General features: G+C 46.9%; 1 protein-coding gene and 1 long non-coding RNA gene across 5 annotated transcripts in view; one reads left to right on the top strand and one right to left on the bottom strand.

Moving 5' to 3' along the window:
• Positions 1–8,656: 8,656 nt before the first annotated feature.
• On the bottom strand, positions 8,657–17,323 carry LOC121113120. Its single transcript, XR_006938587.1, has 2 exons — positions 17,214–17,323; positions 8,657–10,102 (listed from the first exon to the last, which is right to left on the bottom strand). It is a non-coding gene; the product is annotated as an uncharacterized LOC121113120 (long non-coding RNA).
• Positions 16,066–24,127, top strand: part of AZIN1 (antizyme inhibitor 1) — a 25,577-nt gene continuing 17,515 nt past the window's right edge. Inside the window, 2 exon segments of one of the 4 annotated variants that reach the window (NM_001008729.2) lie at positions 16,066–16,356; positions 22,516–22,653. The gene's annotated coding sequence lies outside the window, so the exon portion shown is untranslated. 4 annotated transcript variants of the gene reach the window in all.

Genomic DNA, 24,127 nt, shown 5'->3' with positions numbered 1-24,127 from the left:
CAGTTTCTGAGCAACAGCCAAAAATATGTTCTTGCAGCAGCATTTCCACACTGATGGCACTACAACAGAGTCAGCTCCACCTCGGACGGAGTCGGTGAAACCATGCTTTGGCAGAACTCTGAACTCCAACTGCATAGATGCAGGGACAGCCATCCTTTTTGCTGCCTTATTGTTCTTTGCCCATGGCAGTGATATGAATTATGTCCATATGGTAAGTAGAAACAGTACCAATAAAAATATCCTGGGTCTTTATCCCTTCACTTTTATCTTACCCCAGACATTCCAATCGCTTTGAAAAGCTGACGCTCTCTGATGGCAGGAGAGTTGCATCGTGCTGAAGTTATGAGTTCAAAGGGAGGGAGAAGAGAAACCCCTGATGTTGCCCTGCTCCAGTCTCTCTTTGCTGATGGGGGGGGCAAATGAATGCCATGGATGTCACACTCCTTGCAGCTGGGACCGAGAAGAGGTTTCAGATGACTCGTGCAAAGGGACTACAGTTTCAGGGTAGCACATGCCAGGAAAGACATTCTCTCCTACCTAGCTAATTCCGAAAATATAATGTGCAGCCGCTGGCTGATCCGGGGGAGCCTCACGCTTGCACGGTGCCTGCCTGGCGGTTGACCTAGTTGTGCATGCAGGGAGTCACACACAATAACCCATCTGTCAAGCCACTGCAGAATTCTCTCCCAAACAAGCAAACAAGAAATTAAAGGAAAGCTCCAGCCACGCTGATAAGCTTGTAGAGACACACAGGGCTTGTTTGTTCAATTTGGGATTTGTTTGGTCCTCTCCTTGAACCCAGTGAAAGGGGAGGCTGAGAGCAGAGCCTGCGGGAAGACTCAGTGTCGGAGCACCCATCCAGCTCCACGTCGCCACATGTCTGGGAATTCCCTCTGCTGTGATCCCATTCTCCTGAGAGAGAAAGGCAATGGCTAACAGGGCCAGATCTCAGGGGAAACGTGCATGGCAGTTTCTGGCCAGTTGCTCCCTGGGTAGTATGAAGTCCCTAAAGGATTGTCTATAAACTTGCAGGCACTGGTCCTTGTCATTTCCAGAAGCAAACTAACACAAGAATTGTCCTGTGCTAGCAAACACAGCTTTCCTAGCCCCATGCGTTTTGGGACCATGTCGATTATTCTTATCAGGGTGGTGTCTTACTGAAGTGTATCTTGAGATGGCTGGAAATGGCCCCATCTGTTCTTCTTACTGAAAAGAAGACCCATAGATACTCCTTCTCAGTCGGGCTGTATCTGTGAGGTGAGCACTGCACCTCCTGCGGGATGGCTGTGTGGATAGCATTCAGCTCAGGGATCTTCAGATGTAGAGCTATGATCAGCCTGAGGCACACAAAGCTGATCTGCATGCAATATGTTCTCTTCATGAGAACGCAGATGAAGGCAGGCTGGCCTTGCTCTGTTACAGCCACATTTCTCAGGGTCCCAAAGAAGATCACAGACTCTTTCTGCAACATTTGCATGAGAAATAAATGCTCCAGGACCCATTCTTCCTACAGCAGACGTCAGCATAAATGAGATTCTGCAGACAATCTCCTTGCCACCTGCAGGACAAAGGGCCAGCACAGAGCTGCTTCTTATTTGTAACACATTGCACTGCATGCTCTGTAATCCCCCAGACCTATTTTCCCTCCATGACCAATGCTTTCCTCTCCTGTGACAGTGCAGTAGGGCTCTGCACAGCAGTGCTGCCAGCAGAAGGTCTCTGCTTGGCTCCTGCGCAGCCTCAGTGAGCTGTGGTGTTCTGCTTTCCCACTTCACGCTATGTGACCACCAGTGTATTAGCACTCTTCTGAGAATATTAGTGCAGCAGAGCAGTGAACATTTTAAGCTCACAGGGTCCAAGAAATGGGAAAAGGACCTGAGCTGTTTTTTTAGCTTTTAATTATAAGAGAAATACCAAATAACATCACTCATTTACTATGCAATAGAAGTATCATCTGTTAGAGAAGGACAAAGAAAAATGCAAATATAATACAAACTCAATCTGTGCTCCAATACTTGCTACAGCTTCTGACTGGATGTTAAAAATCTGCCATTCTGCTCTTGCCAGGTAACTCTGCACTGGGTTCTTAGCTGAGGGCTGACACTGCTGAGCCAGGGTCACTCCAGCAGCGAGACAGGGTCCTCCACTCAGCGGGAGTGAGGAAAATCCCAAGGCATATGGGAGCAGGAGTCAAAGCAGAGCTGCTGCAGGTTTTCTGCAGTGTTTTAAAAGGGAAGTTGTATTATGAGAGCTGCTCCAAAACCAATGTGTCCTTCGTTATTATGTCAGAGGCAGATGGTGGTGGTATGGCAGTAGAGGTTGAACCTTCCAGCCAACACTGCGCTACGTGTTGTTGCTGTGTGACAGATGGCAGCAGAGGGGCAGTCTGACAGAATGGTGTCTGACATGGAAGTGCGGATGAAGCAAAGAGGTCTCATTGAATAAGTCCATGCAGGAAAAAATGGCACCCGCTGACATTCTCTGATGCTTGCTGAACATTTATGGCGACAAGCAGTGGATGTGAGCGCAGGGAGGCGGTGGGTGGTGCATTTCAGCAGTGGCAACAGTGACATGTAAGCCACGTTCTGGATGGCTATGCACAGCTGTCACACCACAAAATGAAGAGAGCCTCAACCAGCTCATCTACATGAATCTGCTGATGGTGGTGGCTGTGTTGAAAAAATAGTGTTTTGTAGCTGAGAATTTGCTCTACCAAGTAGTGCTGTTGTGTTCTTTATAGCTGTTGTAGTTTCCGTGGAACTAAATAGGAGGCATTACTTTTGGAGCAACCTATGTGTGACAGGTTGTGAACGTGGAAATCTCTCCTTTCTTTTTTTTTTTTTTTCCCCCGTCCCAGAAGACGTGTCTTTAAAAACAAAAAAAGCATTGTGTTGTATGTTTTCCTCTGCAGAGTTCATGAGTACAGCAGGGCTTTTTATACAGAGATCTTCCTCTGTACCACATCTAAACACAGAGTACTCGCCGTGCTCCTGTGGGGCTTGTTCTGTGGAAGGAGGTAAGTGCAGGGTTTGGGTTTCTTCCCAAGAATTCAGCAGCCGCACTGCAAATAAGATCACTACTTACATTGCCCATATTTACATAGCCTAAATATCACCGAACAACGTCAGCTGCAAGAATCTGCGTCACAGACATTCCTTTATCTTACTTTTCACAGTGCATACGTCCAGTCACAGGAAGGTGTTCTTTGTTGCAAATTAAGCGTTAAGCACGATTGATACTCACGTACAAATCTGGAAATGCTTCCAAGAAGGATTTCCATCCTGGCGTTATCCAATTAATTTTGCGTTCATCATCTGTAATCACCGAATCCTCAGTATTGGTCAGATATGTGCGCAGACGTGCATTCGCCCTGTTGTGAGCCAAAGCAAGGTTGGAATACAGTGCGGGGGACTGAACAGTCATCACCACATGGTGCTCCCTGTGGTTACCACTGCAGTAGCTTTCATTACACGGATCACCTGAGAAGGCAGGTAATGTGTGACTGGGCTTACCAACATGAGTTATTTCTCCACCTATTAGTAAGGCGCTGGCTTGCAGGAGATGAAGATGGAAAATAATACATTGTAACTGCAATTAGCACCACACTTCTGAAGAGTGTCTTGAGCTTGTGCTCCTATTATATTCGGAGTTGTTATGACAAGTTTAACTGTTATGTGGCCTCCGGGGCTGAATTCTGCTTAAATAATGATGTTAGTAAAATGTATTTGAAGTATTTTAATTGATGTATTTTAATGTATTTGAAGCACCTATAAAACTCCTCTGCTGACTGGGGCAGTGAGGATCACCTATGCATAACTACATGGGTTACTACACAGAAATATTTCTTTTTCTTATTTTCAGAAAATATTTCTCTTTCTGACTTTCACCTTACCACATGAACTGGCCTATGGCTGTTGGCAGAGCTGTATATAGCTCGTACTGCATGCTTAGGTCTTCTTAACCCAAATCACTGCGAAAGAGGCATTTCAGTTTTTTTCCAGTGTCATCAGTTCCAGCTGTAATTTCATGGCCCCTCTTCTAATTCGCTGCTTCCCAGCACACACAAAACAGAATGCAATTCTTTGAAGCTGGTGCTCTTCTGTCCAAAGAGACCATCTTGGAATGACTGCTAATGCATGCTCTGCTTCCTATTCCATCTCCCGAAATACTGCACGTTGATTTTGCAGTTACCGTAGTGGATGCTAATGTCATTTGCTTTGTTGTTTATGACTTAAGTGATGCTATTTTTAATGGTGTTCTGGCACGTCAAATTGTAAGCGCATTTTTGGCAAGGAGTGCGTGCAGCTCCTGGCTCCTCACCCTGCTCAGTCGCCTGGGTCGATGCAGACACTGCCATTATGGTGACACCTACAGCACGCATTAATGCAGCCTTAATTACTGATACAGCTGCCCTGCCAAGAAACAAGCTACGCTGCATCATCCAGATCATTCTTCGAGGGCACTTATGCTTATTTATTTATCCACAGCATGAAACCACTTGACCTTTCGTAAAGTTTGTTGCTTAATCACCACATACCAACTCCATAGATTCCCCTCAAAATGTATTCCCCAAAGGCTTAAAAGACCTCATCTCCAGCATCTCATTGCAGAAACCTGGATTTCTGGTCTGGCACTTCGGTTGACTTCTTCCTTTTTTGCACCCTCCAGCTTCTTTGGAATATCAGGATTCTCATCTTCCTGCAAACCCAAAGCAGTTAAATGCAATTTCAGGCAGTTTTTCTGCTTGAGGGCATGATTTCAGTTTGCTCGTTATGACAGCCTTGCAGTACAAGTTGTTATCTGGCACGGGTAGGTGTATAGCTTTGTATTTTCATTGGAATCTCATTTATTCTCTGTTCTGGGAGTGCTGAAAGCTTAACATGTCATTAGTATTCTCTCTGGTCTTTTGAAAAATATCAGCTGCATCATTATAACACAAGAAAAATGGGTCTCTCTCAAGTTCCCCTCCTATTAGGGCATGCAAACTATGCAAAACCTTCATTTTTGGCCTGAGCTGAAGCAGTTGAACACAGAACCGAACATTAGTGACAACTAATTACACTGTCCGGAGCCTCAAAGCAGCGGAAGAAAACATTGCTTATCGAGGAGGATGAGCTGAGACAGTGACCTGGTTTTCCCAAGTTGTGCACAGACGGTGCTGGGAGCTGCGGCTGACGAGGAATGCTAATGGTGTCAGGCACGGAGAGCAGCCCCGTCCTGCAGGCAGCACAGCTGCATGTGCTCCCATCGGCCCTATGCCCAGGGGCTCCTTGGAGTGCTCTGCAAGTGTCCCCTTTGCCTTATGTGTTGCCCATTTGCTCATTCAGAATGCCAAGCAAATGTACGTAGATTGCTCTGTAAGTAACGCCTCCTATTTATTTCCATGGAAACTGCAACAGCTACAAAGAGCACAATAACACCATTTAATAGAGCAAATTCTCGGCTGCAAAATATTATTTTTCAGAATAGTCACATCATTAGCTACATGTTTTTGCCAGAGAGGTACAAGAGCCAGCAGGCTGGCCCCAGAAGTGACCATGGCCTCCTGCTGATGCCTTTACTTGTGTGGACACCAAGCAGCCCCACTGCTGCAGGAGGAATACAGGAAGAGCAGAGCATAAGTTGTATCCAGTCCCCTTTCACTGAAAGAAAAAGGCTGTTTGCTGGATCCCTTCCACCTGGGGAAAAGATGGAGGAGATGTCGCTGTGCTCAATACATAGGGCTACATAGGGTTTGAATTTTGGGTGGTCCTTTGTTGTCCAGCTGGGAGCTGGACTCATTGAGGGTCCCTCGTGGGCCCCTTCCAACTTGGGATATTCTGTGACTTTCTGACACGTGGGGTGATGAACACATATTGCCGAGGTGTGTGGCTGTGCAGTGCAGTCCGCTGCCCCAGGCCTTCCAGCCCAGCCACGATCAACCTGCTAGGCCCTCTTTCTGGAGACCACGGATCTCAAGGAAATGCCGGTCAGGCCAACAGGCTGGCACGAGGCAGGCTGGTATCTGGACAATGGGAGCATTCTTCTGATCAGAATTTAGAAACCAGACAGCTTAAAAAGACAATAACGAGACAGTGCTTTGGAATAAAGGGCCCCAAACACAACAATGTCTTAGATGTGGTGCTGCAAGAAGGCTCGCATGTGCCAAATCTTCTGTTGTGTTTGCTGTTTTTATTCAAGGTGAACAGATTTATGAACACATGATATGTGAGGCAGAGTAAGAAGGATGATTTGGTTGTCTAGTCCATTAATTCTTCTCAAAGAAAAATGGCAAGGTGCCCATACAAGCCCATTTCTACTTAGCGCTTGGCAGAAGGTACAATCCACGTTTTAAGATTTCACAGTGACACAATATGGCATTTGGAGTGTTTTTTAAGTGTTTATTGTAAATCATTGGTAGATTTCCTGAGCTTTCTGTAGGGATCACCTCTTCCTATCATCTTAAGTGGAACTGATCTGCTGAGAAGAAAAGCCCCCTACAAAACAGGGAGCAAAAACCATCGAGTTCAGAAAAAGAGACAGTGGAAATAGCAGGGATACTGAGACAAGCAAAAAGTCCCTGAGGAATTGGGTAAATGGAAGGAAGAAGAAACTGTAGGGCATTGCAGCAGAATGTAAGACCAGCAGTATGTCTGGGGACTGCAGCCAGGCGCAGCTGGAGCTGGGAAGAGCTGTGAGAGGAAAGAGCTTGGGGTAGGCCAGGCAGGAGCACAGCACCTGACATGTCACTGTACAGGGCACATTGGAAATCTCAGTAGGCTTTCCATTGTTAGCTCTACCAGAAGACTTCCCACCATGTTGGAGATGTTAAGTTACACGTGTCCTGCTTTTGCCACCATGGAATTTCAATAGACATCAAAATAGCAAAGTCTGGCATTCATAAATTATCCCTAATACATTGCAGAAATGGTATAATTTGGACAAGCCCTTTTCCCTGAAGTCTAAGCACTAAGTTAGTAAGTTTTAGGCCAATGGATGATGGCAGGTGTTCTGCTGCTGTTTCTGGTTTTTATCTTGTAAGGCATGGCATTTGCATTCCTCAGCTGCATGAACAAGACAAGTACTGAAGGTAAGGCTTGAAGTGGAAATTCAGAATGCAAAGTAGTTGGATTAGCTCTGTGGTAAGCAGCATTGCATTTCAAGGGCTAACAATTCCTATGATCAAATATTTGTATTCTCAGGGACTATATACTGTCTTCATTAATTTGCAGCTGCCATGATGAAATCATGATAAATTTCAGCAGCTGGGGTGGGGAGGGAAGTAAAAATTGTTTGGGTTAAATATTAGAAGAATCACCGTGATTTTACAAATTTCCAGGAAATGCACTGAAGAATTCTTGTCACAGCCATGAGGGTCTAGTTTCATGGATTCCATTTGTCATTGTTACATCACTTTGTGGTTGTTGTTGTTGGAAGGGATGATGATGGAGACAAGGCTAATTTTCAGTAAATTTCGTGAGTATTCAAATAAATCCAGGACAGCCCAGTACAACAGCTGGCTCAGCGTAGATGAGAACAAGTCTTTTTAGAGGTCTTATTAACACTTTTAAGGAGTATTATGTTAACAACACCATAAAAACATTTAAATTCAGTCATTCTACTTAAGAATATACATTCATTAAGCGAATGTAAATTAAAGTCATCACGAAGAGGCAGTGTAATTAAGATTTCTGATTTGCGTAATGATGAGAAATGCGGATGAAATTCTTAGTTTAAGAATTCTTTGTGAAAGTGATGACTTGGGCATTGACAAGGATGTAACTGTAGATGAAACTCTTGCATAGAATAAGTTTTTTTTTTTTTTTTTCCCTAGACTTGAATAACTCAATTTGAAACTTACCATTTTGCTACAGTTTCCAATATATTAGATTTGTTAAATGCATGAGTATGACCATTAGCTTCGTATAATAAACGGTTTGTTGTAAGAAATAATGTAGCATATCATCAAAGCAAATAGTAGATCTAATTGCATTCAATTTATCTTTGGCCATGTCCAATCTGGTGTGGTATTTAAAAGCAAACTTTGTCCAAGAATTAAATGGAAGTCATTGAAACCAATTACACTTAAGATTGTGTTTACATGTAAAATCTCAGAAACACAATCATAGTTTATTGTTATAATCAATCTTCTGAACCCTGCTTCTCTTACAGAAAAGGGTAAGCATTCCTTTGGCTCCTGAGGGCAAACCAGAAAGGGATCAGGACATCCAAAATGACAGGAAGACGTGGTGCTGTGTGGAGGCAGTAACTTGCACACACTCTGCTTTACACAGTTCTTCCCCACGAGGACGACCAGTTGTGGGACCACAGAAGTCTCCCTGGTGCGGTGCTGTTGCTCTGCCTTGCCTCGGGCACTGTGGAAGGGGGAAGCAAATTCTGAAATGCACAGGAAAATTATATAAAATGGAGAAGAGATGGGCACAGAAAGAAGTTGGCAAGAAGGAGAGGATGGTGGTGTTTTTGCTAACAAGATGAGTTTTCAAGGCTGTCTGCTGAGTGGCATCAAAGAAGAGTGGAATTTTGAAAATGTCCCTGTGACCCAGAGAACGTGTTCCTGCCACATCAGTGCATTTGTGGCACTGTCAGTGCTTGCAGAAATCTCAGTGAGGCTGCATCCTTCTACTTATTTCAAAATAACCCATCAGAAATAATTTGGTGCCTTGAAATCTTTTACTCACAGGAAAATGTATTCTGCAAAGCACTCACTGTTACTTCTTTTCTCACTGTTTCAAGCATGAACAGAATTATCTGCCCCCTTTGTACATAGTTCTTAACAAAAAAACAAATCCTGTTCTCAGACTTGCAGACCAGTTTTAGTGGCAGTTCTCATGATGGTCAGACAGGGAACACTCATGGCACTGTGCTCACTGCTGTCAGCCACTGTTTGCCATCCCCAGTTCTGGAGGTCTCCAAGGAGAGGGGAGCAGCAGAGCCACGTCCCCGTTGCCTGGCTCAGCGCAGCAGCTCTCATGAGCTTGCGCCTCCTGCCCAGTGTTGGCTTTGCCAAGCCTGACCCTGCTGCCTCTCTGGATCTGCTCCTTGGGATTGTACCTTGGGGTTTAGGAGTTGTTAGAAACAGCTGAGAACTCCTGGCTTGGCAATGCATCTTCTGGTTTGAGTGTGTTCACTGGGCCGCACATCCTAGCTGCTAGGTATGAAAAAGAGCATCAGACATCAAGCAAAATTTATCCAGATTTCACTTGTATTTCCATCTCACATCTGATCCAGGAAGTTTCCTTGCATTCTTGGGCAAAGTATGGCTGAAGTCCTGAATAAGATCAATTGGCTCAAGGGACCTTACTGGCAACAAAATTAAAAAGGGATTTCCTTCCCTGATTTTGAGGACCACAGAAAGGATGAGCCTAGAAACAGAAATTACAAGCTACAAATCTTAGGGCCAGCCTCAAGAGAACGTCAGGTACATTAACACAGCTTGCTAGAGATGAAAATCCAGCTTGATTGCATCCAAATAGGGACTCAAAATCTTGCTGACAGACCATACCTTTAGAAGCCCCAAGTACCAGCAGCAGTGCTCTGACAACTCAGTGCACCAGTTGGAGCTGTGCAGCTCCTCTCCTTGCAATGTATGTCCAGATCCTGCAGGTCGTTCTGTATGCTCCTCATTGTGTCATAGGAGTAATTATTTCGTGTTGGTTTCTGCTGCCATCCATGGTATATATGGTTTTCCTTTTCCTTATGGAAAAAGAATTCCTTCTGAGGAAGTCTGTCTTAACTTCTAATGTATGCAAAATTTCAGATGCATAGCACTGTGAATAGTGCCAGTCTGCTCATCTTACTCCTGCTAACATTAGTAAATCTATTCATGCAGGTAAACAAGATTCATTTTAAGTGGGTCAAATATTTTTTGTCGAAAAGAAAATGAAGATATTCAGAGGCCTCTCAGATTGACATGAGGTCTCGAGCGATCAGTCCCTCCCTTGCTGCTTGCAGGTCACACAGGAGGGCAGTGGGGGATACTGATGAGTGCAGTGTTCCTTCAAGGCTCAGTTGGAAAACTTCCTCTCTGAAAACTGAGGGAACTCATGCTTGACGAAATGCCCTAGCAGCCAGGGAAGCTCAGCCAAACTGCTGCATCTGCTGTCTGGAGAACACAAGAAGAACACGTGTGTGTTTGGCAAGCTGAAAGGTGAGTGACAAGAATTACCAGCAAGCGTAGGAGCCTGAGAACACTCCTAATTGTGTGGAGCTAGGATCAAATTTGGGAAAGACTACCTATACAAAACATACACAGCTGAGAGAAAAATCTGGACGGAAAAAAATCCTGGCAAGGGTAACATACAGCAACACATACGTATGGACAAAAAGCTGAACATCAAACAGCAGTGTGCTCTTGCAGCCCAGAAGGCCAACTGCACTTTGGGCAGCATCAACAGAGCAATGGCAGCAGGGAGAGGGAGGGGATTGTTCCCCTCTGCTCTGTCCTCATGAGGCCCCACCTGCAGCACTATGTCCAGAACTGGGGACCCCAGTTCAAGAAAGATGTGGAGCTGTTGGACTGGGTCCAGAGTAGGGCACAAAGATGATCAGAGGACTGGAGCACCTCTCCTGTGAAGAAAGGCTGAGAGAATTGGGCTTGTTCTGTCTAGAGAAGACAAGGTTGGGGGGAGACCTCATTTTGATCTTTCAGCACCTAAAGGGAGCTTACAAACAGGAGGGAGACTGACTTTTTTACATGGTCTGATAGTGACAGGACAAGGGGGAATGGTTTTAAACTAAAAGAGGGGATATTTAGATTAGATATTAGGAGGAAACTACTTACTCAGAGGGTGGTGAGGCACAAATACAGGCTGCCCAAAGCAGCTGAGGATGCCCCATCCTTGGAGGCATTCAAGGCCAGGCTGGAGGGGCCCTGGGCAGCCTGAGCTGGTGGGCTGTAACCCTGCCTGCGGGAGGTGGTCTCTAATGTCCCTTCCAATCCAAGCCATTCTGTGACTCTGTGATTCCACTCCAGAAAAGACTACCTCTGTTCTGTAACCACTAGTAACAGCACGATACACATTGCTTTAACTTTCATCAGAAGGCCTGGATGGCACACACAACACTTCATCTCACTCCAGCACTTGGACTGCTGCATTTTTAAGTTGATGATAGACTTATCACTGTTGATTAGTTCACTCTTCTGGGAACAGATGCCTCCTGTTTGTCCATAAAGGAAAACTTCATGCCTCTTCACCAATCTAAAGAAACTCATAGTGAGAAAAGATAAATTTCACAGGGGCCGAACCCTGAGCCACTGGCTGATCCTGCAGGTTTTCATGATCATCTATGGTACTTGGACAACTAGAATGTGAATGATCAACACACAATTAATCTCTACTGCATAACAAGTCCAAGTTGTTTCTAACTTGGGCTGAGCTTAGGCCTATTTCCTGATAGTAGGAAGTCCATGTTCTGTTGCAGGTACTTAAAGCTTTTGAATCTTCTTGCTGTTTACTAGTTAATACAGCGTATGCAAGCAGGTCACTGGACTCCACAGTAACGCTCATATTTGAATATTCTCTTTGATAGTCCTTATTCAGCTGGTAAGATATCTAGTTCACAGACATTTTCTTTTAGTCTCTGGTCATCCACTCTAGGTTTTCATAGAGGTTCAATACCATTCTAGCAGTGGACTGATAAAAGGCTATATCTGCAAAACTGTGCTTATAGCATATTGCTAGATACTCCTAAATCAAGACGGTTTTTTTGTTGTTGTTACTTCTTTTTACTTTTGATCTTTCTAAAACAACCAAAGTTCAGTGTTACTTATTTGTGATACCCTTATGTAGTGCTTTGAGCCACTGTTTCCATTAATTTTCCATGCACCAGATCACCTCACATGCCTCTGTAGAAGCTATGTCAGTCAAAACAATGAGCCGATATATACTCATTTTTTAACCTTTTCTTTGTTCAAATGACTTAGCTTGAGTATGAGATGTATTCTGTAAATATTCACTGTATAAACCAGGCTAATCCAAGACCAGATCTGATTTCTGCTGCAGCTATTTTGATCCAGCAAATAATTCAGCAAACATAGTTGAGAGGCGACTGCTGTGTGTGCTAAAGCAGACATGTCTTTCCTCCCACCACCTCTAGGCTTTTAATAATTATGAATCATTCCTCCAGCTGCATGTCAGTGTTTCTTTCCACTGGACAGGAACAGCGATAGCTCTGAACTATGCAGCAATGAGAAAGGTACAAAGATTCGAGTACCAAACGGACAGTACTGCCTAAAGGTCCTATTTATACAGACAGTTCTACTACACAGAGGCTGCTGGAACTCTAGTACTTCTATAGCACAGTGGGAACAAGGGGTCCCATCATCTGTCACTGTGCTCATTTTCCTTTCATCCCGTGCCTGCCCTGCGCACAGCCATTCCTCCCCTACGCAGCTCAGACCAAAATGAAATCTTGACTGCTTCTTTCCTCCTACTGCAATGGCTCGGTGCTCCTGCTGGACAGCTACAGATTGCTAACTGTTCCTGGCACCGGATGCCTCCGCATGGACGTGAAGCCAAGAAGCCAAGAGAGAAACCGTATTGCCAAGTCCAAGCACTCTGAAATTGCAGTAACCTTTTCCCTACACAAAAAGTGGGTTATTATTTGTATTTATCCTTTGTTGCTTCATGTTTTCAGCAAACATATTTCAAACTCTTCTCTATGGTCATGATTTTATTCTCGATGGAAGTTGAAATTCTTGCATACCCATACAATTCCTGCACCTGATGCTTTAAGAAAAAACACCGATGACTGCAGGAGTTGGCAGCAGAGAGGGAAGAGGAAGAGGAGACGGAGGAGGAAATAATCTCATTCTCTCACCTGCAGGAGCGGAATCTGATCCCCTGCTGATGTCTGGTGATAGCGCATCGGAGAGGGAAAGGAAATGGGAGAACCAGAGGAGAGAAGAGGTAGCCCATAGGAAGACATAAAGAGAAGGAAATACTTTGGGTTAGTGGAGAAGGTCATCAGGCTACGCAGCCTTCAGACATCTACCCAAATCAGTTTGAAACTCCCGACCACACGGTTACCTCACCGCTGAGTGTTTTTTGCGTTCCAAAATGAGAGGTGGGGAAGGGTGTCCTTCCTGCTCCTGTTTATCTGAGTCACAGGGATAAAGCCTAATTTTGTCTATATCCAACTGTCAGCAGTGCGGGAAACAACACATGTGAAGGCAGAAAAGGAAACGTGGTGTAAGCAATTGGAAGTGAGGGCTGTACCTGCCTTTTGTGCTCTGCTGCCTTTTCATCTTACAGAACACAACGTGAGCTGTTACTCTAGTAATCCATGAAGTACATTGTGCATGCGGAGCCACGCAAGGATACTAATTGAAGGATTAAAACCGAGTGTAGACAAATGTTAATGAAGTGAAGGAACTTACTGGACTTTTTACGTTCTGCCTGTGTGTACAAAGCAGCGTTAGCTCTGTGCAGTGCAATGCTAAGACTATCTACGCATTTGAGCTGTGACATCAGTTTTCTATTTCTGCGTTATTATCACCAGTGAAAGTGGAAACACTGCATAAAGTGTGGGTCCTCATTCTGTCTGCAGTTCACTCTTGAACAGTGTGCCACTTCTTTTTGTTTTTTCAGTAGACTGAGAGGATGAAGTTTATGTTTCTGTTTTCAAGTGTTGCTTCCTCCACGAGCAGGAAATCCTCCCTCCCTCCATATGTTTTTAAAATAGCTGACAGTGCCCCCAATTAATTGCATATCAAACTGAACTTCTTTTTCCTGGCCTACGTGACTGTCCTCCCCTCCTCAACAGCCAGCCTGTTTTCATGCGCACGGTAGGAATATTAAAAACATCCCCTACCTAGCAAAACAAGAACTCCTCTGGGAAGGTGCATGTAGATGAAATGGCAGCAACTGATGTGGCAGTCACATCCCTCATGTACTGATGAGACATCTTCAGCTATTGCCATCGCAAGATAAGAACACAGATAAAATAAATAGTTCTATGCAGAACTACTTTTGACCTATTTTTTTTACTGTTTCTTTCATCATCACTAAACTCCTTCAAACTTTAAACCAAGCCCTTTTCCTAGCTTAAATCCCTTCCAAAAATACATTAAAAAAAGCCTATATTCCCTAAGAATATAGCAGTCTGAATGGCTCCTCTGGTTATATCCCTATAACCCTTGTCCTCCCTTCTAATCCTTCCTCCCTTTTTCTCTGTTAATGATTCACATTTATGGCACCCTTGTCCAGATCTGCCCAAATCTCTCTTATCTCTCTTCCTATATCTCTACAGCTTTCTTTCTTTTTTTTTTCTTTAGTGTGTGGGTTATATTTTGGGTTTTTTGGTGATTCCTTTCCTCCTCCTGCACTTACTATTCCAGAATAGGAACTCAAAACAGCAGGCAAGTCACCAGTGAGGGGTGTAGCACGGAACACACTTGAGAAAACAGTGCAAACTGCTGTGTTTTTATTCCTGAATGCAGGGTTTGTTGCAAATGTATGCAAGAGGTCCTCTGACTTCAGCATTAAGCACCTGATTTTACTGGCTGATCTGTACACTCTTAGTGCTCTTATCGGGAAAGATGAGACACCGCACTGAGACTGCATACATTTGTCAGCTCACTTCCTCCTCATTTAAAACGATTCGCAAAAGAGAAGGTGACAACAGATGAAGAGTAAACAAACTCCATCACTGCTTGCTGCAGAACTTCTGTCTCATTTTAGTTCTGAAGAGATGACAGGTGTGTGTCTATTAGCCACTTTTCTACATTCTCTCTTCTACAAAACTCAACAAACCCAGTTTTGCTTTGCAAGAAAAAAAATCCAACCCGCACTAACCCACAGGATTTTGGTTTTAATTAATAAACCAGTGTGTTCTTAGATTAACAATTGCCTTCCAAAACAATTACTCTCCATCCTCTTCTACGGGGTTCTCAGCAGATTTTAGTGCCTTGGAAGGACTATAACTGCATGAAGGAGCTTTAAGAACCTGACAGCCCTGTGTACTTTGGTAACCAACACGGCAGGACTGTGGGATCGGGGTTTGGTCCTTAGCTCTGCCACCAAACTCCTTGGTGACCTTTACTTGAGCTCTGTCTCTGAGCTGCTGTTTTCCACTTGCAGCATGAGCTGCACTTCCTCGCAAGGATGTTATGAAGTAATGAGGACTTCAGGATGTGCAGCTGTATGAGTGCCTGAGTGGGTCAGCTAAATCCCATAGTTCATGTATTTACCTGTCTTGAAACTCACCTAAACGCGAGGCAAGCTAGGTCCCTTCCAACCCAAACCATTCCATGCTCGGTCTCCTCCAGTGAGCATTGCTCACAGCTTCATGCTCCATGTATCAGCAGCAGGCAGCGGGCTCCTGTTCCCTTGGTGAAGGAGGCTCCCGGCCGGCTGTGAGGACCCGGCCTCTGCCACCTGCTCAGCACTGCATGACACCGGCCTGGTCTCACTGCCGTGGGTGCCGTTACCAGAACCGAGATCCAGGCTGTCACACAAAGCCGTATGTGGGCAACCCCCCGCCCTGGGCTCTGAGGGATGATCTCTGACAGCTCCTGACCTGCGCTCTGCAAGGAACTGCTAAAAGGCTGCAAAAAAAAGGTGGGTTTTCAAGCACTGTCCTCCACGGGGCCCGTATCTGGAAACAACTCAGCGTCCTGAACCCAACGCCTGTGTCGGACAAGCTTCGCTCTTTCCGCAGCCCCTGCGCTCCCCTTCTCTCACAGTTCACGGTGACGTTCCCTGCCATTCCCAAACTGGCGGCTCAAAAAAAAAAAAAAACAACAACCCACTTCTGAAGACGCTCCGGCGCCACAAAGAGCGCTGGATGAGGGGCCCCGCTCGGCGCGGCACTCGGGCCCCGAGGGAAGCTGCCGCAGAGCGCGGCCCGCACCTGCCCCGGCGGCCGCCTCCACGTTGGCGGATCGGGCACGGCGGGGCAGCGCCTCCTCCGCCGCCGGCGCGGAGCGGGCGGGAACGCAGCCAAGCCCGCCGGGAGCCGGGTTTGAGGCGGGAAGGCGGGAGCGGCGGCAGCTCCTCCCGCCCCGCGGCCGCTGACGCGAGGTCCCGGTCCCTCCCCGCGGCCGCGCGGCCTATAAAAGCGCTGCCGGCGGCGCCCCCTGCTCTTCTGCCCGCCGCGCCGCTCCGCTACTCGCCTTCTGTTCCCATTCCGCCGCAGCCCCGCGCCCCGGCCCGCTCCGTTCCGTCTCTCTGTGTCCGTGCCCTCCCGTACCGGCGCTGCGCTGCGCTTTCCCCGCCGGTCGCCCCCGCAGCCTATGGCCCTGGAAGGCGCCGCTGCCGCCGCCTGTATTTCTGCTGTAGGTTCCCACATCCCTCTTTAAAAATTCCGCCTAAAAAGAGAAGACGATTTACCAAATCTTTCGGGCCGTTATCTCACGTGAGTACCGGGGCCAGGGGCCGCCGCGCCCGCGCGGGGCACCCGGGGGCCGGGGGGGAAGCGGCGCCGGGGCGGGGGCTGAGGCCGCCGTGGTGCTGCCCGTTCCCCGCCGGGGCGAGCCCGGCTGTCCCCTCGCCGGCGGTGGCAAACGGAATGCGGCGGGGATGAGTCACGGCCGGGGCCGCCCCTCTCCCCGGCCGCTGCGGGGCCGCGTCCCGGGGATGCGGTGGGCGAAAGGAGCCCGGCGGGCGGAGGGTCAGCGGGCGCCGCGCTAACATGGCGGCCGGCCGTGCCCGCGGAGCGGCGGGCGGGAGGGGCGGGCCGGGCACCGGCGCCGGGGCCGCGTCGGAGCCGAGTCGCGCTCCCGCGGGGCTCGGGAGTGAGCGGGCGGCGGGCGGCGGCGCGAGGGGAGCGGGCGGGGGGCTCGGCGGCGGCGGCGGACCCAACATGGCGGATCCCGGCGGAGGGGCTGCGTGCCGCCTACCCTCTCCCATGCCGGGGCGCGGGGTGGCGGAGGGAGCTCGGTGCCGCCGATGGGTCCCGGCCCCGCGGGGAGGGCCGGGGTCCCTCGGGGCGAACGGGCCGCCCGGCCCGCCAGCCCCGCTCCTGTCACAGCCGCCCGCAGCGCTGCGGGCTGCTCTGCTGGCCGCGGTCCTGCCGGTAAATGACAGCCGGAAAGGAGCGCGGGGCCGCCGGGCAGGCCTGGCTGCCGAGCAGGGGAGCTGGGGAAGCAGAAGTGCTCGCGGCATGGCCGAGGCGTCTCTCCTCCTCTGCTTCGCAGAGGCCATGTTGTGCGTCTGTAACCGCGGCCATCCATCCGGGTTCCCTCCCGAGCCGTAACACCTCTCTTCCCTCACCTGAGCCGCTCCCGGGGTGGCCCCGCGTCACCTCGGCTGTCCCTCTCAGCGTGGCTGATGGCAGCGCGGTGACAGCACGAGGCAGGAGGGTATGGCACAAGTCATGCGGTGTTGCACAAGTGGCTCTTTCCGGTGCAGGAGCAGAAATGACGGGGCATGTTGCCTCAGTGCCGGGAGGAAAGGGGAATCCTTTGCTCCCGGTCAGCTGTCTGTGGCCAGGGATGTTCCTCCTCCCGAGAAGCAGAGAAGACAGCAGAAAAAAGCTTGTCTCAAGGATGCACCGTTTCTCCTCCCCTTGGTCAGTCAGCACAGCTGCAGGTTAGGTGCTGCAGGTCCTTCTGGAAGGCTCCTGCCTGGGGCTCAGCCTCCTCGATGCGGCTACCTCTGCTGGTCCTGGTGGCCCAGCTGGCTGCTGCTAGCTGTGCTGGTGGCTTTTGGGAAGCATAGAGCAGAGGGTCGAGTTGTGGCCCAGTGTGAAGCGTGAGTGTCAGGGTGTCCCACACTGCTGATCACAGCAAGCTGCCAGCCTGGTGTGGGAGGGAGGGGGTGACGTGTGGGTAAGGGGACTGCAGCTGTGGGACACCTGAGATGGGTGAAGGAAAGCACTGCGGCTGTTAGTAGGCAGCACCGCAGATGTCAGAGACCCATTCAGAGCCCAAGGAGGTGCATGTCTTTGCCAAGGAACCTGGTTATGGCAAAGAGGAAAGTGAGTGAGCTAAAACCTTCTTCCCAGCCCTTCTGAATCCTGCACAGCTCATGCATGCCAGCAGATGGGAGAAGCACTGAGTTTCATAGCTCTGCAGCAGTCTCCAGTGACTGGTTGTGTATTCCCAGTTGAAAATAGCCGCCTTGCACCAAAACACAGCATCTCACGGAATAGGTTAGCTGGGTCTGCCTCCTCTCCCAGGCAGCAGTGCGGCTTGCTCTCTGCGCTGCATGGTGGTGGGTTGGGGGATGCTGCTCAGCTTCAACCCCCACCCCAGCTGTTGGGTTTTTGGCTCTGAAGCCCTGGCACTTGCTGCCATTCTTTCCTTGATAAATGTGAGAGACAGCAGTGCTGGGGGGGGGGCAGTGGGCAGTGGGGGGTTGTGAATAATAGTAATGGTAGGAGGGGTTTGTTCCAGTCTGGACTGGTCCAGTCTAGTTCTTCTCTTCCTGTCACCCTGTGAACAATGCTGCTGCCGCTGTGGCTGATGCTTGTGCCACTGCAGCCCCCTCCCCATGTGTTTGGGGCTGTGGCGAGTGCAGGGAGCTGCTCCATTCTCTCCCCCCTCTGCCTGGGGTGGGCTGAGCACGCCGGCCTCCCTCCCTCTCACTGCCAGAGGATAGCAGGCAGCCACCAGCTCCCAGGACGTAAAACCCATGAAAAAGAGGGATTTCCACAAGAATTTGCATGGAGTGGCATTGTCTGGTGCTAAACAGCCATGCAAGATTTTCTCCTGCTTTACTGGAGGCAAGAGGAAGGCTCACTGCATCCTCTGGTGCTGCAGCTGCATGGAGGCGTTCTGCTTATGCATCCGGGTTAGTTTGGTGGCTGTTTCTTTTCATTTTGTATTTTTAAAGAAAAAAGATGGTGCAGGTGTATATTGGGAGTAATGCTCAGCTGGAGCGTATGATTTGAGAATGATTCAATCTCTCCAATTAAAGGAGAGACAGTGTGCTCTGGCAGGGAGTTTATACTGTCTCTTCCTGAAGGGATGCTTAATCATGTAATGGACTAAATCGGGTTTAATGGCAAATTTCAGTTTGAAATGCAGTTGATCTAGTGCAGGAGAGAGTTGATGGGAGAACTGCTGGCAGACCTGCGTGCTCCTTGGGACAGCGAGCACAGCCACACTTCCCTCAGACTGCCACACAGAAATGCCTTGGCACTGGGCTGGGAAAGACCCATTGTGCCAGAAGAATAGCTTGTGTTATTTGTGGACCTGAGGAGCTGGTGCCTCCGAGTCTGTCTGTCTGCCTGCGTGAGGTCGTTTCTAGATATTTAGGGTTTGGCTCCTAGATATTTTATTTCAGATAATTAGATTTTTTTTAATTATTATTTTTTGTTTATTTTGGAACTTGAGAGATGCAGTGGATCATTTTAGCAAAGCAAATGAATTACGCACAGTTTTGTAGGTCTGTCTGTGTCAGGCTTGGGATCTGAGGGCCGTGTCAGCTAGAAAGGGCTCAGGCTGGTGCTCATAGGGCACATCATGCTGACACAGTTGTTTTGGAAAAACTATGATCTTCGGACAACTAGGGTTTTTCTTGTTCCTCAGGATAGTGTTACTTGGTACAAAGTACAGCACTGCTAGTCAAGCTGCATGCAGTCAGTCTAGGCACCTGCTGATAAATTTACAGATGGTATATAAATACACGCATATAGGTGTCACTTGAGTATTAGAAGGCAAAGCACATACCCACAACTTCAAGCTCACTGTTAAGTGAAGAACACTTGTATATCTACTTTCAAACCCTTATACAATGGAACTCGTCGTTTGTGCTACATCACATAGACAACGTTGGCATTGTCCATATGAATTATGGGCATCTGCTACGCCTCTGTGGCTTAAAATGGTTGTCCTGCTCTACTGCAGCAGAGCAAACTAACTCTTTGTTAGTTAAATTACTTGCCTTATGGAGTAAAATTAGCATGCTTTGAAATCATATTTTCATCTCCAGATGTCTCTTTCATGCAGATTTGCCAATGTGAAGTAAGTCAGAGTGTTTTCTATACACTTGTGTAGATTTTTCAGACAAATAATCTTAGTTTAAAGGAAATTCCAAAGGGCTTTTGGAACTTAGAGCCGTTCATGGTTAACTTACTACAGAAAATGATTGGATTTCATTCCAACTTCATGGAAGCTGTTTCTCTGCATGCTTTCTCCTTGGGCATGTGAGAGCATTTATCAGAATAGTACTGCTGATTGTATTTGTCCAGAGCGTGTCCTTTTATGTGCTGCACTAAAGGTCATGCGTTCCCCCTAGAGGTACCTGTATTCAGTGACTTATTTCATGGGGAAGGTAAACTTAATTCAAAAATCATTGGAATTTATGCAAGTTCTTGAGCATAGTAAGTACAGCATTACAACAGTACAGTGGGGCTCCTGGCTTGTTTTAAGAAAGCGGTGTTGTATGCGTAATCTGAAAATGAAATGTTACTGACTTCTTGCTTGAATGAAAGAAGGGGATGATAAAACACATTGCATATACATTAATTCTATATGGCAGAATTCCATAAGCTCCATAATTTGATTACAGTTTTGCTGACGATATGAAGCTGGGAGGCGTGGCTGACATGCCAGAGGACTGTACTGCCATCCAACAAGTCTTGAATAGGCTGGAGGGCTGGACAGAGGAGACCCTAATGAGGTTCAGCAAAGGCAAATATAGAGCCCTAGACCTGGGGAGGAGTAACCATGTACACCAGTACAGGTTAGGTGCTGACCTGTTGGAAGGGAGCTCTGCAGAGAAGGACTTGAGGATCCTGGTGGACAACGGGGGGGACCATGAGCCAGCAGTGTGCCTTTGTGGTCAAGAATGCCAGTGGTATCCAGGGGACACATCAAGAACAGTGTGGTTAGTGGGTTGAAGGAGGTGATTCTTCCCCCCCCCCCCCCCCCCCCCCCCCCCCACTCTGCCCTGGTGAGGCCACATCTGGAGTACTGTGCCCTGTGCTGGGCTCCTCAGTTCAAGGAAGACAGGGAACTACTGGTGAGAGTCCAACAGAGGGCCACAAAGATGATGAGGGGCCTGGAGCACCTCCTGTATGAGGAAGGGGTGAGACCTGGAGCTGCTCTTCCTGGTGAAGGGAAGGCTGAGAGAGAATTCCGCCAGTGCTTATAAATATCCAACGGATAAGAGTCAAGTGCATGGGGCCAGGCTCTTTTTGGTGGTGCCCAGTGGCAGAACAAGAGGCAGTGGGAACAAGCTGGAGCACAGAAGCTCAGCCTGAACATGAGAAAAACATCTACTTGCATGTTGACAGAGCTCTGGAGCAGGCTGCACACAGAGGCTGTGGACTTTCCTCCTCTGGAGATACCCAAAGCCCACCTGGATGCTTTCCTGTGCAACTGCTGCAGGGAGCTGCTGTAGTGGGGTCGGGCTGGGAGATACCCAAAGGTCCTCTCCAACCACTACCATTCTGTGATAATATCTCAAATAATTTTGAGTAGTGAGGCTTATTTTTAATATTATATGCTACAGAATGCTCATGCTAATTTATAGCTAGAGCTGATTTCTCTTTGCGGTGGAAAAGTTACTCTCAAGTTAGGGTAGCTTATCTTTCTAGTAGCAGGAATAACTGGAGAAATATAGTTTGGCGGTTTGCTTAACCGTAATGCAGTTGAAAAGATGATTGTTGGGGTTAGGAGATTCCCAGAAGCCAAATCTTTGTAGTCTGCACATGTAGTCTCATTTAAATAATGAGAACAGCAAATACTTTATTTTTTTTTAACAATACATTGGTACATTCTGGATTTCATGCCATAGACCACAACAAATTTGTGGAAACTTTAGCATATGCTGAGTTTTCACACAAGCGGCTCTTCTGTACTTTGTTTATTTCTGTGAAAGTGGTGGTTTCTTTTAGAAGGAATAACTTCTCGGCATGGCTGGTTTGTGTCTCTTGACTGCTTTTTGTGTTCTTCATACTGTTCTGTCACTGCTTTGCCTTAATTTTAGCTACGTACTTTAGAAAGCTGCTTTGGTGTTGTGTGTAACAGCCTTCGTCTCTATGGGCCAACTGAAATGTTTCCTCATTCTTGAAGGCCAGCATAGGTTTGCTTCTTTTTCATGTCTTGCTCTTCCCTGGATTTGTATGTATGGTGTTCTGCTTCACTATCTGAAGCACTGTTTTCACCCACAGAGCTTTTTCACCCACATGCCACCTTGGTTCACAGCAGAGAAAAGGAAGGTCGCAAAGGAATTACAAAGTAGAAAAAGGAAGTGAGGACAAATCACAACAGTCACAGAGTTATGGGTGTTTCTGGGAGGGTGGTCAGACATTGAGGACTTCCTTAAAGCAGGAGCTCTTTGCCTCCAGGTTAAAGATCTTCCAGCTCAGGAAACAGAAGATGGACACAAGCCAGCAGTTTCATGTGCCCACTCTGTCTTAATAGTGCATCATACATGTGACTTGGTCTTGCTCGGAGCTCATGTTCACTGCTGGAAACGGTGTTGTGTGTGATTGTAGGCTTTCCTAAGGGGAAGTTGCAGACCTCCTTATGCAGAACTGAAAATGAATGTTATGTGTTCTAAGATGAAGTTTTTATTTCATTCTGGCCATCAAATTTACCTTTGTATGCATTTCTTCCCACAGGGCAAAATCTCTGATCAAGTTTACAACTATCCAGAAGGCTTAGGAGAAGTGCTTTATAGAGAACAGTTCGACTTCAACGCTGAGCCACCTTGGGAACCTAGCTGATGATAGTAGGGTTCCATCTCCTAACTTGTCCATGTAAGTCTTTTTTCCTTGCCCTTCATCTGTGTACAGGTGGATAAACACTTCCGAAACTGTGAACAGTATGTATGGGCTTTCTGATCAGCAAGATAACTCTTTATGTAGATTATTGAAAACTGAAAAATATAAGTGTACACAGTGTCCTGGGCTTTCATTCAGTGGAGCACTGTAATTTTTGTACTTATGTAATACTTTCTCAACAGTGCTATCAGTTTCCGTGGGACTTAAACACATGCAAGTAAGCTTTGTAAATAGTTACTTTTCTCAGCTAGGACCACTAGCTACAGAAATCCTAAAATAAAGTGCAGTAGCTTCAGTCTCAGTGTTAGTCATGACTTGATACTGTTCGGCTATTAACATCAAATCATGATTTTTCTGAGTACTGTGTGATTTCTGAAGACATTTTATACTGAAGTCGTTAAAATAGTTAAAATCTGCTATTGTAAACAGTAACTTGCTGATTGTGAAGGGTGTGCCTCCCCAAATGCCTGTCTCCATTATTTGCTGCTTGCTGTTCACTTCCACAAATAGTTGTAGTTGAGCTGCTGTAGAAGGTGGAATTCTATGCTGAATGGATATCATACGCCAATTACAACGGCCTTTACATTTTATTAGGCAAGCAGTTATTAGAGCAGAACAAAACCCACGATAAATAAAAGCAAACAAATGCATGTAGCTGATTTTAAGGAGTGTGGAAGACTCTGGGATGTGTGAGATTGTTCTGTTCTGTTAACATAAAACAATAGCTTTGTACACTTTTAACAATACCCTTAAATCATAGAATCATTAAGGCTGAAAATGCATTTGTAGCATCTCCATTGAGCTGATTTTGCAACAGTATTACTTCTCTCCAGATTATCTGGTATTGTTAATGTAAAATTTAAGCATGAGAATGGTTAGGTGTCATTAACTGAACAAGGTACTGCTTAAAGTCCACAGTAAGTTTAACTGCTGGTTACCGTAGTGCTGTAGATAGATTAGGAGATAGAGTATCTCCTAATAAGGTACTTACTTTGATGACACTGCCCTATGAAAATAGCGTGGTGAGGGAAGCACAGGGTGAGCACAGCTTATCGTGATTTCTATCTTCTCTCTCCTGGGATGGGGTTCTTCTGGCTGTGTTTAAGACATGATGGAATTAGCTAAATATAGCTGGTTCTGTATAGAGCACTGTTCTTTTCAAGTGGATATAGCTAGCACTGAAAATTCTCTGAATATTGGTGATGTTTTATTGGTAACTTGATTTTTTTTTTGTAAGTAGAAGATCTAAGAAAGTTTTCTTGCTTGGTTTCTGAGCTTCAGTATGTGGGTAGATCTGTCTTCTGTGATGCTTTGTACTTCAACAGGAAGAAAGCAAAGAAGCAGTTAAAAGATAGGAAAGGCAGCAGAATTGTCAGGAGGAGAGAGGCAATATAGTATAAAAGCTCAAGGGACTGGAAAATAATTGGGATTTCTTAAACTGTTCAGTCAG

This window comes from Gallus gallus, chromosome 2, assembly GCF_016699485.2.
Source record: "Gallus gallus isolate bGalGal1 chromosome 2, bGalGal1.mat.broiler.GRCg7b, whole genome shotgun sequence".
Taxonomy (NCBI): Eukaryota; Metazoa; Chordata; class Aves; order Galliformes; family Phasianidae; genus Gallus; species Gallus gallus.
This window is presented reverse-complemented; position numbering and strand designations above follow the sequence as displayed.